Consider the following 15,940-nt stretch of genomic DNA (forward strand, 5'->3'; position numbering starts at 1 on the left):
TCTAATCATTAAGGACTAGGTAGAGGTAAAAGAATCAGCAAAAGAGACATGACTAATCACTAGTGAAGTAACAGGAGGCGCCCAGGAAGTTGTGCTATAGAAGACAAGGGAAAGACTTTCTAACAAAAAGAAAAGTCAAAATGTATTGAATCACAACTCTGGAATCTGACAATCCTTGGTTTGAATTCTAGCTCTGCAACATACTAGGTGTGTGAACTTGGACAGTTTATTTAAATCCTTCAAGCCTCAGTTTCTTCTTCTAAGGAGATGAATCAATTTCATTAAAATTTTCAATTCTTTATTCTCCCTATAACCATGCTCTTTGACATTTAATTTTTGCAGTTCTCACCACTAAAGAGGTAAAGGCCTGGGGACTTCCCTGGTGGTCCAGTGGTTAAGAATCTGCCTTCCAAAGCAGCAGACGCGGGTTCGATCCCTGGTTGGGGAACTAAGATCTCACATGCCATGGGGAAACTAAGACCACGCTCCACAACTAGAGAGCCCGCACGCCACAGCTACTGAGCCCCCATGCTCTAGAGCCCAAGCGCCACAACTAGAGAGAAGCCTAGGTGCTGCAACAAAGAGCCTGCATGCCGCAGTGAAAGATTCTGCATGCTGCAACTAAGACCCAACACAGCCAAATAAATAAATAAATATTTTTAAAAAAGAAGAAGAAAGAAAAGAGGTAAGGCTTATTTCCCCTTATCTTGAATCTGGGCTTGGCCGTATCACTTGCTTTGGCTAAAAAAGATGAAACTCAAAGTTTAAGACTTAAGTGGCGTAATATGGTTTCATTTACTCTCTTGCACCACTGCCATCATCATGAAAATATGCCTGGACTAATGTGCTGGAGGATGAAAGACATATGGGCAGAACCAAGTTATTTTGGTTGCCCCAACCAAGGTGAGTCTAGATGCTCCAACAGCCAGTGTACCTCTAAGACATGAAAAGTTCAGCCAATATGAGTGCAGCTGCACCTCAGTTTACCCCAAATGCTTGAGCAATGAATGCTTATTGGTGAGCAATGAATGAAGTTTTTTGGTTGTTTTACAGAATTATGATGGTGATAGATAAAGACTGATATTAACTGATACAATCTAGAAAACAGGAACAGTTGCATTTTCTTCCTTTCTAGGGAGATGTGACGAATAGAGAGAACAATTATTTATAAAATATTTTAGTAGCAATTGAGAAATCATCCACTTTAAAAAACAGATCAGTAGATAGGAGGTTGTAATAAATGCTGTTTATCTTACAAGTAAAAGAACACTTAGAAAATACTAGTATCAATCTGATGGTCCCTACTTTTCTTTGAACAATATCAATGAAGTAGTGTTAGCAAACACGGAAAACAAAAGCAAACTGTTTAGAGGGATTGAAGAATAAATAGAAAGAGAAGAAATGAAGGCAGGAGGCTAATCGTGATCAGGGTTAACATTTACTTAGCACTTACTGTATACCAGGCATTGTACTAAATATTTTACATATAGTTTTCTTTATTTAATTTTTAAAAAATAGTACATGAGGTTATAAGGTTACCAACCAACTTTATACACAGTATGGAAAAACAGAGATTAGGATTATGATTTCTAAGGGCTACCCTCTCTAACTTTCAAACAAAAAAGCCTCTTTTGACTCAATATATTTCTCAAGTGGTATCATATATGTAGACATAACCTCATCTGATGGATTTTGTTATATTGCCTCGAAAGGTTTCTCAAGAAGAGTCTTTGCAGCATTGCATTTTTACAAGCCTGACATGAAGTAGTACAGATTTTCTAATGTTCTTTCTAGGAATTTGAATTCGTAGCTCTAACTACGTGGCAGGAAATCTAGTAGAGTATGAAATTTGAAATAAAGCAGGTAAAAAGGCAAAGGGGTGAGCTTCAGTCAAAAGAAACTATGTTAGAATCCCTGTGCCAATTCTAGATGTGTGGCTGCAGAGATCCTTTTTTTCCTTTTCCCTGAACCGCAGTTTCCTCATCTTTAAATTCAAATATTAATACTATTGCTGAATGAAGTTCTTGTAATGACTACATGAAATGATACACATGAATAACGAAGTGTCTTATACACTGATAATTATTTTTGAAGAATAATCATGGCACTGATCATGAATAATGTCACTGTACATAAGTGGTAGAATAGGATTAGTATTCCATTTACTAATGGTGTGTGTTTAGGCAATGCTGCCAAAAAATAATATGAAGACTGGATGTATATGCATGAGCTCTGTAATAAAGCCCAACTCCTTAATTACAATGAGGTAATAATTTAGAAACATGAATATAGTATTAGGACTCAGGGATAAAGGGTTCTACTGTCAGATTTGCTGTGCGTTTGTGACCTTGGGGATGTCCTATTATTTTTATGACCAAGACTCAATTTTCTCTTCTATTCCATGAAGCAGTTAGGGAGTCGTTAGAACTAAAGTTCTTTTTAGAGCTAACATTCTGTGAACCTGGTCAACTTTGAAGTTAGTATTCAGAAAGAATACCAGTCATTCTAGTTTGTTTCAGGAGAGAAGAATGAAAAGAATGCATGATTTAAAGGCATGAAGGTGCCTCCCTCTGACGTTGTCAGCCCCATTGGCTCTGGTTTGGTTCAGATGTTGCTTGATGTATAGCCAAGGCAATATTGGAACTCTATGAAAGAAACTGCAGATTTTCCAAGGATTGTTGCTGACTGCCCCAGTTATTTCCAAATCTATTATAAGAAGAGAAATAAAGCATGAAAATGGGCAACTTCTTCTCCAATAGTTCTCAAATAGAAAAAAGTAGAAGCTTTAGAAAGTCCCCAGGCTCTTCTGTTGCATAGATTACATTCTGCAAATTGATGCAGCACCAACACAATAAGGGGGTGGTAGTGGCGTGGAGGCTTCAGGGCACTGCCAGCAGCATCCCTATACTCTGCTGTCAAGATATCTGCACAAGGGGTTCTTCTAGCCCTGGGCAGTTTCTGAACTGAACTTCTGCCTCACTGGCAATAAGGACTTCCATGGAGATGGACTAAGCTGCAAGAATTCAAAAAGTAATCCTCTGTGACCTTGTCTGCTCTGGACAAGTACATCGTGCTCTCATATATGGTCCATAGGGAACTAGCAGGATGCTGGTGTCTCCTGGGCTCAGAACTGATTTTAAAATTAAAAAATCAGTCTAATATTATAAACTGGGCATGTTATATACACACACACACACATATAGATTTGTTACTCCATTGTGAAAAATTTACAAAAGTCTACTATTTAGGCTCTATCACAAATTCTAACTGCCCAGCTAAAGAAGGTGACATTGTAAAGACTTGAATGGCACACATACAAGTGCAGTTGCTTGGAAATCACATAACATTCAAGAGTGAGCTTTGTTATCAATAATGTTTCATAGTCATAGGTTTTAGCAGTGGTTCCCCTTCTTCTAACTGAAATATTTTTATTTAAATACTCTTAAGCTTGTCAATCACTTGCTCTTTTGTATCTTGTGTGGTTACCACTTCTGTTGTTACTTTGTTCCTCTCTAACCCTCTGTTCTCTCCTGTTCCTAAAAGTGGAAATAGTAGTGGTAGGGAAGTCTTTTGTCTCCCTTAAATGGCTCTAAATCTTCTCAATTTTCAGAACCACTGTTTTAGCAGTGTACTTATGCCCAATTCCCTTCTCCAGGCTTTCATGTCTTTCAAAATGTCACTGGGAGGAAAATGTCTTCCTGAAACTCCACAGGGGTCATTCTTGAAATATAACTGTTGTTTGGTTACATTGCATTACAGAATTCTTTGAGTTAGTGGTTGTTTCTGTTGCTACTGCCGCATAACAAAGTACCCTAAACTAGTGGCACAAGCAGCGATCATTTTGTTACGCTCAGGGATTCACATGGATCCAAGACTTCAGAAAGGGTGCAGCAGAGATGCTGTCTCTCTTCACAGTATCTGGAGGCTCAGCTGAGAAAACCCGACAATTGAGGATGACAACACATGGGGCACTGAAATCATCTGAAAGCTCATTTATTCACAATTCTACAGATTGTGCTTGATGTTTTCACCTCTAGATTTCAGTTTTCCCTTCAGTAATATGGGGGTACTTTTAGTATCTAATTCATAGGTCTGTTGTAAATGTTATATTTTATGTAGGTAGGTAAGTATGTGCATGTATGTTTCACTCTACAAAATTGTTTGAACAAGTGGACAAAAGTTTATTTTATTCACTTCTATAACCATTAAATATCTTGGCACATATAACGTGCTCTTTGAATATTTCATGTGAAAGAATGCCGATAAAGTTCTTATCAAAGTTTCCAGTATAAAATAAAAGCTCCAAAATATATTTTGTATGAAAAAAATATTTCTCAGGTTTTGTTCATTAGGGCATAATGGTTTTGAGCACTGGCACTGAAAATAATCTATCTAAATTCTAATCGCAGCTCTACTACTTGTGGAATATAGGCCTAGTTTCAGTTTCTTTATTTGTAAAATAGTAATAATGAAAAAATAGTTCCCATCTCATAGGGTTATTGTGAAGTGTAAATGCACGCAGCAAGTTGATAATGTGTAAACCACTGGACCAGATTTGGCACCATCTCTAAATTTCTTGGGTGTCCTTGTATTGCAGATCAGGGATCAGGAAAAGGGATTCTATGTGAAAAGGACCAAATTCTGGGAGCTCCAGAGAGCAAGAAAAGTAAGGTTGTACCAGTACCGAGAAGATTATAAATGATTATAAACATTGAAACAGATGTTTAAAATACTCATTTATCTACTCTTTGTACATATTGCTATTAAATTCTTCCCTTGTACCACTAGGGGAATCTTTTTAAAGACCCACCTCTCTCAACTCTGCTGTCAGAAATGAAAAAGAGATTTTTCAAGTGTTTAAAGGGGAAAGGCCCTCCACACTTCTTCCCTTTTACTCCTTTTACATGTTGGGATAAGAAGAGAACCCCAGAAAGTGAAAACCCAAGCAGAACAGAACTGGAGGTAAACAGATCAGCTACTAATCCTCATTTGAAATTTCTGTTTTCAGTGTTAAACTTGACATTTCTGAATTCTTTTAAGCTAGATAAAATTTCTATCTCAATCTGTATATTGAAGTCACATCTATCACACTCCCACCATTCCTATAAAAACTCTAATTTCCATAATGTAGTTGATTTTGGAGGTTGAGTTTAGATAGAGGCATAAAGTAATCTAATTAAACTAATTGAAAATAAGACATAAAATATCTTAACCTTCCCAGAGACATTTCAATTTTAAATGAGGTAGTTTATTAATAGCAATGAATCTCTAGTTGATAAAATGCCAGGCTGTGTGAGAAAAGAAAAATGGAGAAACTAACATTTATTGAGAGTCCACTATGTACCCAATACTTTGCGTACAATTTTTGTTTGAAAGATGTTTTTTAAAGGCTCAAAGCAGTGAAAACATTTGCGTAAGTCACACAGCTAATAGAGCAAAGCACTCAGAATGAAACCCTCATTTGAACAAATGATTATTTTGCTAACATGTACCAACTGTCATAGCACCAGCTACTGGTCCCTTATTCTGAGCCCCATGATAATGAACTGGAGCAATGCCAAGTAAAAATGAGCACATCTCAACTCATTATATGAGTATATATTTTAATTGATAAACGTATAATATCGGTTTCATAAACATGAAATATATAGAATTTTTAATAATGTGTTTATGCTAAATGGTAGAGGATTGAACCATTTTCATTGGTTCATAGAATAAGTTCCATATTGTTGGTCTTCTTGTCATGAGTAGGTCTCTTCCTTTTTTTTTTTTTTTTGGTGGGGGGAAGGGCAAGTTGCTAACTTTCCTTCAAAGATACTAACCTAGTAGATGTATCTTCTTATCTCTGGAAACCTTTTACCATCCTCATATTCTGTAATTACGTGGCAGGACATGTGCAGTAATATTCATTCTTAGGATTTTCAAAGATATCTTTGTATTACTGCCTTTGTTGCTATGGAAATAATTTCTTGAGTTATCAACATTTCTCTTTGTGCTGCTTGGAAGCCAAATATATTTCCACTGACAGCCTCCTTCAGCATCTAAATGTGATTTCTGCAACCACAATACATTTCCATATTTCCAATATGTAACAATCAAATACCTGGATACACAATTGTATAAAGTTACTATGGAATGTTTAGCTTCATATCATCTGATAGATATTTATTTTCTCATTGTCAGAAACTTTAATTTTCATTCCAAACATTGTGGCATCCAGTGGTAGGAGCCAAATAAAAAATAAAGTTCTTTCCTCAAGAATGTTTTGTCATTAAGAACAAGGTCTTTCAGAAAACTTCACTGACTAGAAGCCAAAAACGCTCAGTAGTATATTAAATAATTATAGTGATTTTATCAAAGAAGATACTGTACAATAACTATCATTATGAAAATACCAAACTGAAAGTTTTCATTTGTCTTTCACTCAATCAATACAAAGTGAAATTTTCTGGAAAATACTATTTCTCTAGCTTCCAAAGTTTTTAAGAAGGGGCACAGCCCTTTGTAGAGTGCAAGATCCATAGCTAATATTTTCTGCTTCTGGTGTTTGGTATTTCCCTAAAAGAAAAGCTCATTAACATTTACCAAATCTATGGCGATGTTCTACCTACTTGGTTCTCTTTCGTATGGACTTGTTTACTTTGTGCTAGTAGTTGTAAAATTACAACGTTGCTTTATTGATCTTCTACATCAATATGGTGAAATTCGACAGGATGAGGCAATTTCAGTGAGAAAATTTAAAAGTACTTGAACTCAGTTTCAGATGTGGTACTTCCCACCAATTTACAGATAACATGGGAAAATAAACCTTGTTCCTTTGGGAGTCTTCTCTTCCTCATTCAGTGTTAGTGTTTAACATTATTCCAACATTCAATGAATAAGTTATTTTTGCCTCCAGAATAACTTATTTCATTGTATTTATTATTATTTCTACTTGGGGAAGGGTCTTGGCTCTTTTATGAATCTGAGGCCACATTGGTACTTTTTCTAGACTCTAAATCTTAAAACATAACAAATCATTCTGCAGCAGCATCCACGTGTTAGCATCTGTGTTTATCACCTAGAATTTGTGCTTTCTATGCCATCTACCCTCAAAGAGAATTTCTCAAACACCTGTCTTGTTTTTATTGATTTTATGGAACTCACAGGAGAAATCAAGTATCGCTATGTGTGGCCTCTACCAGAAATGAATTTATGGTATTGCTCAGAGCAAAGAGACCCAGGCAGCTGAATTTTTCAATTTAGTTTTATTTTTTCTGGGTTTCATTATTTTTAAAATTTTGTATGGAAGCAAGGATTTTTTTTTCCCAACAGAGTTACCTGACCTGCCTAAAGACATCAAATTCCAAAGTACAGTTCTTCTCTGACTCTTCATCAATAGATTGGGACCATTTTACCTGTCGTGACAGTGAAATTGAGTCAGACAAAAAGATCTACTTCTTTGGACTAACTTATCATACTGATTGATTGGTCTGATCAATTCTATTAAAATAATCCAAGCAGTCAAGTATCTAAAGACATAAAGGCATGGGATAATTCTAAAACTCTGACATCTGTAATAACATCCTATTGAATTTAAAAGTGAAACGCTATAGACACATAAAGACAGACACCTTCCCAAGATAAGAACATCAATTATCTAATAAATTGCTTTTGTTAAAATAGGAATTTCTGGATTTTTCATTATACAGTTGCTAATAAATGACTACAAAGGTCATCTCACATGATGATAGCTGTCTAATGAGTAAGCTGAGATGGTATTGTAACACTATTGAGTCAGAAAGGGGGTTGGTGTCTATCTGGTGTTAGTGCCATTAAGTCTGGATATTACCTTTAACTAAGAACACTAAAAGTGTTATAGCTTCTAGTTTCTTGAATATTCATGGAAAATATTATGCTATAATATGATTACTAAATTATTTAGAATATAGATGTTTTAATTGTTTAAATTCTTGTCATTATTTTGAATGACTGATTGGAAGGTAAAAATATACAATAATGAACAATAATGCATAGAAATTACTCTTCTAACTTTTCATTGTATTAAATTATATTTTTGACATAGAATGATATCAATAAAAAGAACAGAGCAAGGAAAAATTTAAATTTTGGAAAGCAGCATAATTTTACCTCCACATTTCTAAGATTCGTTTTTTTTTTTCTATTATATGCCTTGAAACATATTCTGCCTGTGATTTATTCAAAACTGCATATCATTTGAAGTGACTTTTATTCCAAGGCCACTTAAATACACCATTACACTCCAATGAAAATCTCAGATAATGCATATCTATTTAATTCAAGTACTTTTTGCAGTTTATTCTTTTATATTTTTATTTAATGACTGTTGTACATACAATGGATAACAATGAAGTGACTTAAGTAGACTATACTTATTGTAAGTACTATTTCCTTTCCTTTCTTTGTGTCTAGTCTGTTAGCTTGGCAGAGTAGAGTGCGATCTTTGAATAACAGCTAAACAGTAAATTACGAATATATCGTAGAGGAGAGAACAATGTGTTTGCTTTTTTTAAATCCCTCTGAATAAACAAGTCAACATTTTTGAGCACTATTTTTGTGCCATGCACTTTCTGAAGCACTTTATGTTATTTATAAAAAAAGACTACATTATACACACACATATCATCTATCTATCTATCTCTCTATCTATCTATCTATCTTTGTCTCTACCTGGATCTCTCTATACTCACACATTCAGATATATTTCTACATCTATATCTACCTATCTACCTAAAACACTTAATCTAATCTTGCCAAAGAGTTATGGCTGCAAGGGATTTTATAACTTGAACTAGTGACTCAGAGAAGCAGGGAGGTTGAAAATTCACTTTAAAAGTAGTTATATTGGCATCAATTCTGAATGAAGTTGCTGGCAGCAGAGTGCCCATTCTGTTGACATGGTAGCTGATCCTCCTTGTAGCAATTATTTCAGAAGACATATGGTAACAAGACCGCTTCTATGGTGCACTGTGGTTTTATTCTAGACTGCCTCGTCTCTTTACCTCCCTGCCTTTTTTAACCCTCATTTATCAGATGTCCAAGCAATTTTGTGAGTACTTGCTATTATTCAAACAAATATCTTTTCTTATTGAGTTAATCAGAGTTAACTGCTGTTGGCTGCAGTCAAAAACCCATGTGACACTATGAACTGGGTTTGCGAGTGGGTTGTAGCAACAGGGTCCACAAGAATTAAGAAGAACTTGGAAGACAGTGAAAATCCTATACATATCCATACATATTTAGTGATAGGAACATCGAAGCCTATGGCACACAGAGGGTAAACTACTAGTTAATGTGTTAATAAGTTACCTAGACAAAGTTTGAGGAACTGAGCTATTTATAATGGAAAATAGTATGAAGGGCATGAGGAATTCAACAATTATTATATGTAATAACTACTTCTAAGAATACAGACAGTTTAAGATAAGAGTGCTGCAATCATGAATCCCCTAAATGTTCAGGTCAAATCACACACTGCAGTCCAGGCAGAGTCCGCAAACATGGTTAAAAACCCTTTCATCACTTAGAGGCACAGGGCTGGAGAAGACAGAAAGAAAAATTAGCATTTAGTTCTGAAAGCTGCCAAATTACAACATCAATTGAATTTAGGATCACCAGATCTCTAATACAAAAATTAAGATACTTGACATTCACAAGTGGAACTTGGGATATTTTGTATCTAATATATAGGAGGAACTGAACACCATGAGAGCAAGTTTGCTCCTTCAAAATGGAAAACATATGAAGAGTATTTATGGAAATGGATTCTGAGATAGTCCAATCGAAATGAAAAGAGTATAATTTTCAGATTATGTGGAATTAAAATAGATGTAATCACCAGAGAGTTTGGATTCAATATTTTAGTTTTAATCTTTCCAATTGCTGCCTACAAGTTTCTCTGAGACCTCAATTCACAATTCACCAATAGTGCATGGTATAGGGATTCCACATGACAGATTCTTTAGAGAAAGGTAGAGGGAAGAATCTACATATTTTAGAGGATATGTTTTCAGATTTTGTCTTTCCTTTGCAACTTACTAAAAGACACAGTTTTCACCCCAAGGACTTGAAAAGTTTGCTGATGACTGGAACTGCATATTTTTTAAAAAGTGCTAGACTCATTTTTCTCTGTAAATCATGGATACTAATGAGAGACTTTGATGCCTGAAATAGGTTTCCTGACTTCAGTGGGTTTGGAAGGACTTTGGCAGAATCCAAAAATTTATCATAATATTCAGCAGAGCTAAGGATTAGAGGATTCTGTACTTTAGTAATCTTTGGCTAAGGCTAATTCATCCTGATTTCCTGGAACTCAACTTTATTAGCTTGCTAACACCCAAGATAATGTGTATAGCTGAAAATCCTCTTGATATAGTAAACATCGAATCAATAAAACAGGCATATTCTCACATAAACTCTTTAAAGAAAACATAGGAGGAAAGCTCCTTAACATTGGTCTTGGCAGTGATTTTTCAGATATGATACCAAAAACTCAGGCAACAAAAGCAAAACAACCACTACCACCACCACCATCATAAGTGGGACTACATCAAATTTAAAAGTTTCTGTACAGCAAAGGAAACCATCTCCAAAATGAAAAGGCAACCTACAGAATGGGAGAAAACATTTGCAAATCATGTATCAGATAATGGGTTAATAACCAAAATACATAAGGAACTCACAAATCAATAGTAAAAGAAAACAAAATAATATGATTTAAAACGGGAAAAGAACATGAATAGACATTTCTCAAAAGAAGACATACAAATGGCCCATAAGTATATGAAAGGTGCTTAACATCTCTAATTATCAGGGAAATACAAATCAAAACCCCAATGAGATATCCTAACACCTATTAGGATGGTTATTATCAAAAAGTCAAAATATAATAATAATTGTTGGTGACATGTGGAAAAAAGGGAGCCCTTATACACTGTTGGTGGGAATGTAAATTGGTACAGCCATTATGGAAAATAATACAGAGGTACCTCAAAAAATTAAAGATAGAACTATCATATAATCTAGCAATCTCACTTCTGGATGTATACCCAAAGGAAATAAAATCACTATTTTAAAGAGATATCTGCTTTCCCATGTTTATCACAGCATTATTCACAACAGGCAAATATGAAAAAAAGCTTAAGTGTTCATTGATGGATGAATGGATTAAAAAAGATGTGATACACACACACACAGTAGACCTATAAGAAAGGAGATCCTGCCATTTGCAACAACATAGATGAATCTGGAGGGCTTTATGGAATAATAAGCTCTAAAAAAAAGAACAGTAATTCATATTATCACTTATATGTGGAATCTAAAATAGTTGAGCTCATAGAAAACAGAGTTGAAGGGTGGTTCACAAGGGCTAAGGGGTGAGAGAAAAGAGATTTCGGTCAAAGGGTACAAACTTTCAGTTATAAGATGAGTACGTTCTAGAGACCAAAACCAAATGTACATCATGGTGACTATAGTTGATAACAATGTATTGTATACTTGTAATCTGTTAAGAGAGTAGATCTTAAATGTTTTCAAAACACACATACAAAGGTGCACATACAGATAACTATGTGAGGTGATGAATATATTAATTAGCTTGATTGTAGCAATCATTTCACAATGTATATGTATATCAAATCAGCATGTTGTACACCTTAAATATATAAATTTTTAAATTTTTTAATCATACTTCAATAAAGCTAGAAAAAAAAAGAGAACAGTACACAAAAAAGAAAAGAAATTTGAATTCATCCCTAAACCCAGTATACAAGAAAAGGGGATTTATTTGTTAGAATTCTCAAAGACAATGGATAACTAAATAGTGTAGTTGGCTAAAACACAATGAGCAGGGAAAACAAATTCAAATGTGGAATAATTGACTTTTCTAATAAGGACAAATGGTTGCACTTTTTTTTTTTTTTTTCGATATGCAGGCCTCTCACTGCTGTGGCCTCTCCCGTTGCAGAGCACAGGCTCCAGACGCGCAGGCTCAGCGGCCATGGCTCACAGGCCTAGCCGCCCCGCGGCATGTGGGATCTTCCCGGACCGGGGCACGAACCCGTGTCCCCTGCATCGGCAGGCAGACTCTTAAACACTGCGCCACCAGGGAAGCCCGGTTGCACTTTTTTGAACCCTATTTCCTGCTCTGCAATTAACTACTTCCCATAAAAACTGATAACACACACCTTTCATTTACTTCAAGAGAAATTGCACCTGACTCATAGTACTGTAACTTGGCCATTGTGCATCACAAAATAATCAAACAGTAGTTTAATTCCAGTACATTTCCAGTGTCCAGGACATTCAGTCTTAAAATCACTACACAGAATAATAATAATCCAGATCAGGATTGGGTTTCATTGAGATTAGGTGAGTGTCTTGTCAATCTCACCCAATCAAAGGTTCAAAAGACTTTGAGGAACTCAGTTTATCAAGATCATCCTGTTTTACTTATGGATTAAAGCTAAATGTTATATGTAAATATATAGATTATGTAAAATATATACGCATATTATACGTATATATTTACATAAAAAATTTTTATATCAAATACTATATATACTCTTTATACATTATAGTACATTGGAAGTACAGTGTGATATGTGTATGTTGTATATCGTAACTTCACATAAAATTTATGTATATAATAAATTGGATCTTCATTATTATATATAATATATATCAGTATATATTAATTTTATATTAAGTACTATACACACTTGAATATATGTATATATTTAACTATATAAGACACATATCATGACATTATTAAACATTATTTAAACTATATACATATGTTTTCATAGCTTATAGTTAGTCATTTTTTTGGCTTAATTGATCCCTTGATCTTTATCAGATATGCAAACCCTTGATGTATTTTTGAAAATGAAAACTTTTATGACAGGGACTTCCCTGGTGGTCCAGTGGTTGATTCCACACTTCCACTGCAGGGGGCACTGGTTTGATCCCTGGTTGGGGAACTAAGATCCTACATGCTGCGAGGCCAAAAAAAACCAAAATAAACGAAAAAAACCTCTTAACGACAATCTGACGGTCTATTCCATGGCATGTATTCCAGAAATAAATTACATTTAAATTTGAGAACAGCCTGCATAATGTGTTGATTCATTTCTTAAAATACTTTTTTAATATCAAGGGAATCACTATCACCATGTAACTGGGTGTGTGTGGGTGTGTAAAGGGCATATATAAAATTTGAGTGGGAGAATAATATGATGCATTGAAACTGAATTGAAGAGGGTGCTAGACTTGTTAATCACCCTTCATTGTATGTTCAGAAGATGTAAACCCTATGGCCAGGCGTTTGCATACTAAAAGCAACAATATTGAGTTTACCCAATATATAAAATGAAGGATGGAAATATTTTATGTATGTGTGTCACTTTTTTAGTTAGGGTAATTGTTTCTCCTCTGGATAAAGCCAATTAGCTAACACAGATTGTTATCCCAATTACCAGGTAAACTTAGGATGGTGCTGTCAAGTCTTTTTTCTTTAGGACTAGTTATTGCATATCTTGAAAACATGTATGTAATAGATTGCTTTTGCTTCACTATATTAAAGGGTGAGATTTCTTTCTGTCTTTGTAATCTCTTAGTGGATTGCCTGTGATGTGCATCACCTTCTGGTTTAATGTTTATTCAATAATATAACTGTTTTCTTTCTCTCCTACCTTTGTGGAGATGATTTCTGGGTTGGGAGATAGTTTTGTTTTTAATCATATATTCCTAACATTACTAGTTTACTATCTGTACTTAAAAAATTATGAATTTTGTTTATCACAAAATATTTAATTACTGTTCTTACTGAACACATAAGTTTTTCCTATTGTTCTGTTTATTTGACTTTCTTGATTTTCACGACAGATTCAAATGTTCTCAAGTAATACAACAAAAACAATTTATATCTCTCTCTTCTGAAAAGAGAGTGGTGGCAACCATAAGATAGACTAGGACTAAAAAGGACATGGTGATGTCATATCTTTAGTCCAGCTATTTTGAGAGCAGAAGTTGAAAAATTAAGGCTCAAGGGACACATCTGTGTTCTCTTTCCACCTTCAGGGTGAAAAGCGTTTAGACAGGACTAAAAATATAAAAACATATAATCCCTCTTAAGTAATTCCAGACACGTATGCAGAGGGGACATTTGGGAATGTCCGTCAATAGACCAAAATGCAGCCGGTAGACATTATAAAATTCTTCTAAATTTTAATGCAATTTAACTTTTATACTAATAGAGTAGTCCATAAAATAAAGAAAGTATTTCATTTTGGAAATGTCATCATAATGGAAAGGCATTGGCTCTAACCATGACAATGCCATTTAAATTTATCTTGATGATAAGGGGGAAGAGTCAAGATGGTGGTGTGGGAAGACACAGAGTTAACGTCTCCCCACAACTAGGGCGCCTGCTGGCCGCTGATTGGGGACTCTGACCCCCAAGGAGATGGCAGGAATCCCAAAGTGAACCAGTAGGATGTAGGGGGACCGAGGGGGGAGGAGAAGTGGAGGACAGACAAGATCAGCACCCCTGAGGCCAGGGAGATCAGGAGAGGCAGGTGGGAGGAACTCTCTGGAAAGAACCGGAGAGGCGCAGAGGGAGATCGCCTGGCCCACTTGGGCAGGGGAGCCTGCTGAGCTCCCAAGCCGCTTCCCTCCCATCTAAAGCCCCCTCCAGGCCGTGAGGATCCTGGGGACAGGTGGGAGGGGCCATCCAGGAGGAGCAGGAGAGGAGCGGAGGGCGATTGCCCCACTCACTTGGGCACCAGGAGCCTGCTGAGCTTCCAGGCTGGTCCCCTGCTCTCCACCCACACCCCCAGCCCCCCCATAGCTGCATTAGTCCTGGGGGCATAAGAGGGAGGTCAGGGAGATCAGAAGAGGCAGGCAGGAGGAGCCCTCCCAGAACCCAACAAGAGGAGCAGGAGAGGAAAGGAGGGCATTTGCCCCGCCCACTCAAGCTAGGGTTCCAGGTGAGGGCCCCTGCCCTCTGAGACCAGGGTGGGGGTCACACCTGGGCCCCTTCTCTTCCTTGAGCCTAAGCCCCACACCCCACAGCCACCCAGGGCCTTTTCCAGCTCTGTGAGTCCTGAGCATTGGCCGCGTCCACTGCCCAAACCTTGCCCTTGGTTAGGCCCTGCTCTCCACAGCCAAGGCCTTCCACCCCACTCTTTTTTTTTTTCTTTCCCTCCTCCTCTCTTTTACTATTGTGGTACTGATGGACCTTCTGGTTGCTGATTCATCTATATTTTTATTTTTACATTATTTCTAACATATCTCTTAGTTTCCCAGTGTAATTTTATTTCTTACTTTGTTCTTTTTTTTTTGCCACCCCAGGCAGCTTATGGTATCTTGATTCACGAGCCCGGGATCAGGAGGCAGCTCCTGCGGTGGGAGCTCCGAGTCTGAAACACTGGACTAACAGAGAACCTCAAACCCCAGGGAATATTCATCAGAGTGAGGTCTCAGAGGTCCTCATCTCAGCACCCAGTCCCAGCTCTACCTAACAGCTTACAAACTCCATTGTTGGAAGCCTCAGGCCAAACAACCAGTAAAACAGGAACACAATCCCACTCATTAAAAATAAAAAAATAAATGAGATGGCAAAAAAATATGTCACAGATGAAGGAACAAGGTAAAAACCTACAAGACCAAATAAATGAAGAGGTTATAGGCAATCTACCTGAAAAAGAATTCAGAGTAATGATAGTAAAGATGATCCAGAATCTGAAACAGAAAGGAAACACAGACTGAGAAAATACAAGAAATGATTAACAAAGATATAGAAGAACTAAAGAACAAACAAACAGAGATGAACAACACAAAAACTGAAATGAAAAATACACTAGAATGAATCAACAGAAAAACTGAGGCAGGAGAATAAATAAGTGAGCAAGGATCTCAT

This window comes from Stenella coeruleoalba, assembly GCF_951394435.1.
Source record: "Stenella coeruleoalba genome assembly, chromosome: 8".
Classification (NCBI taxonomy): domain Eukaryota; kingdom Metazoa; phylum Chordata; class Mammalia; order Artiodactyla; family Delphinidae; genus Stenella; species Stenella coeruleoalba.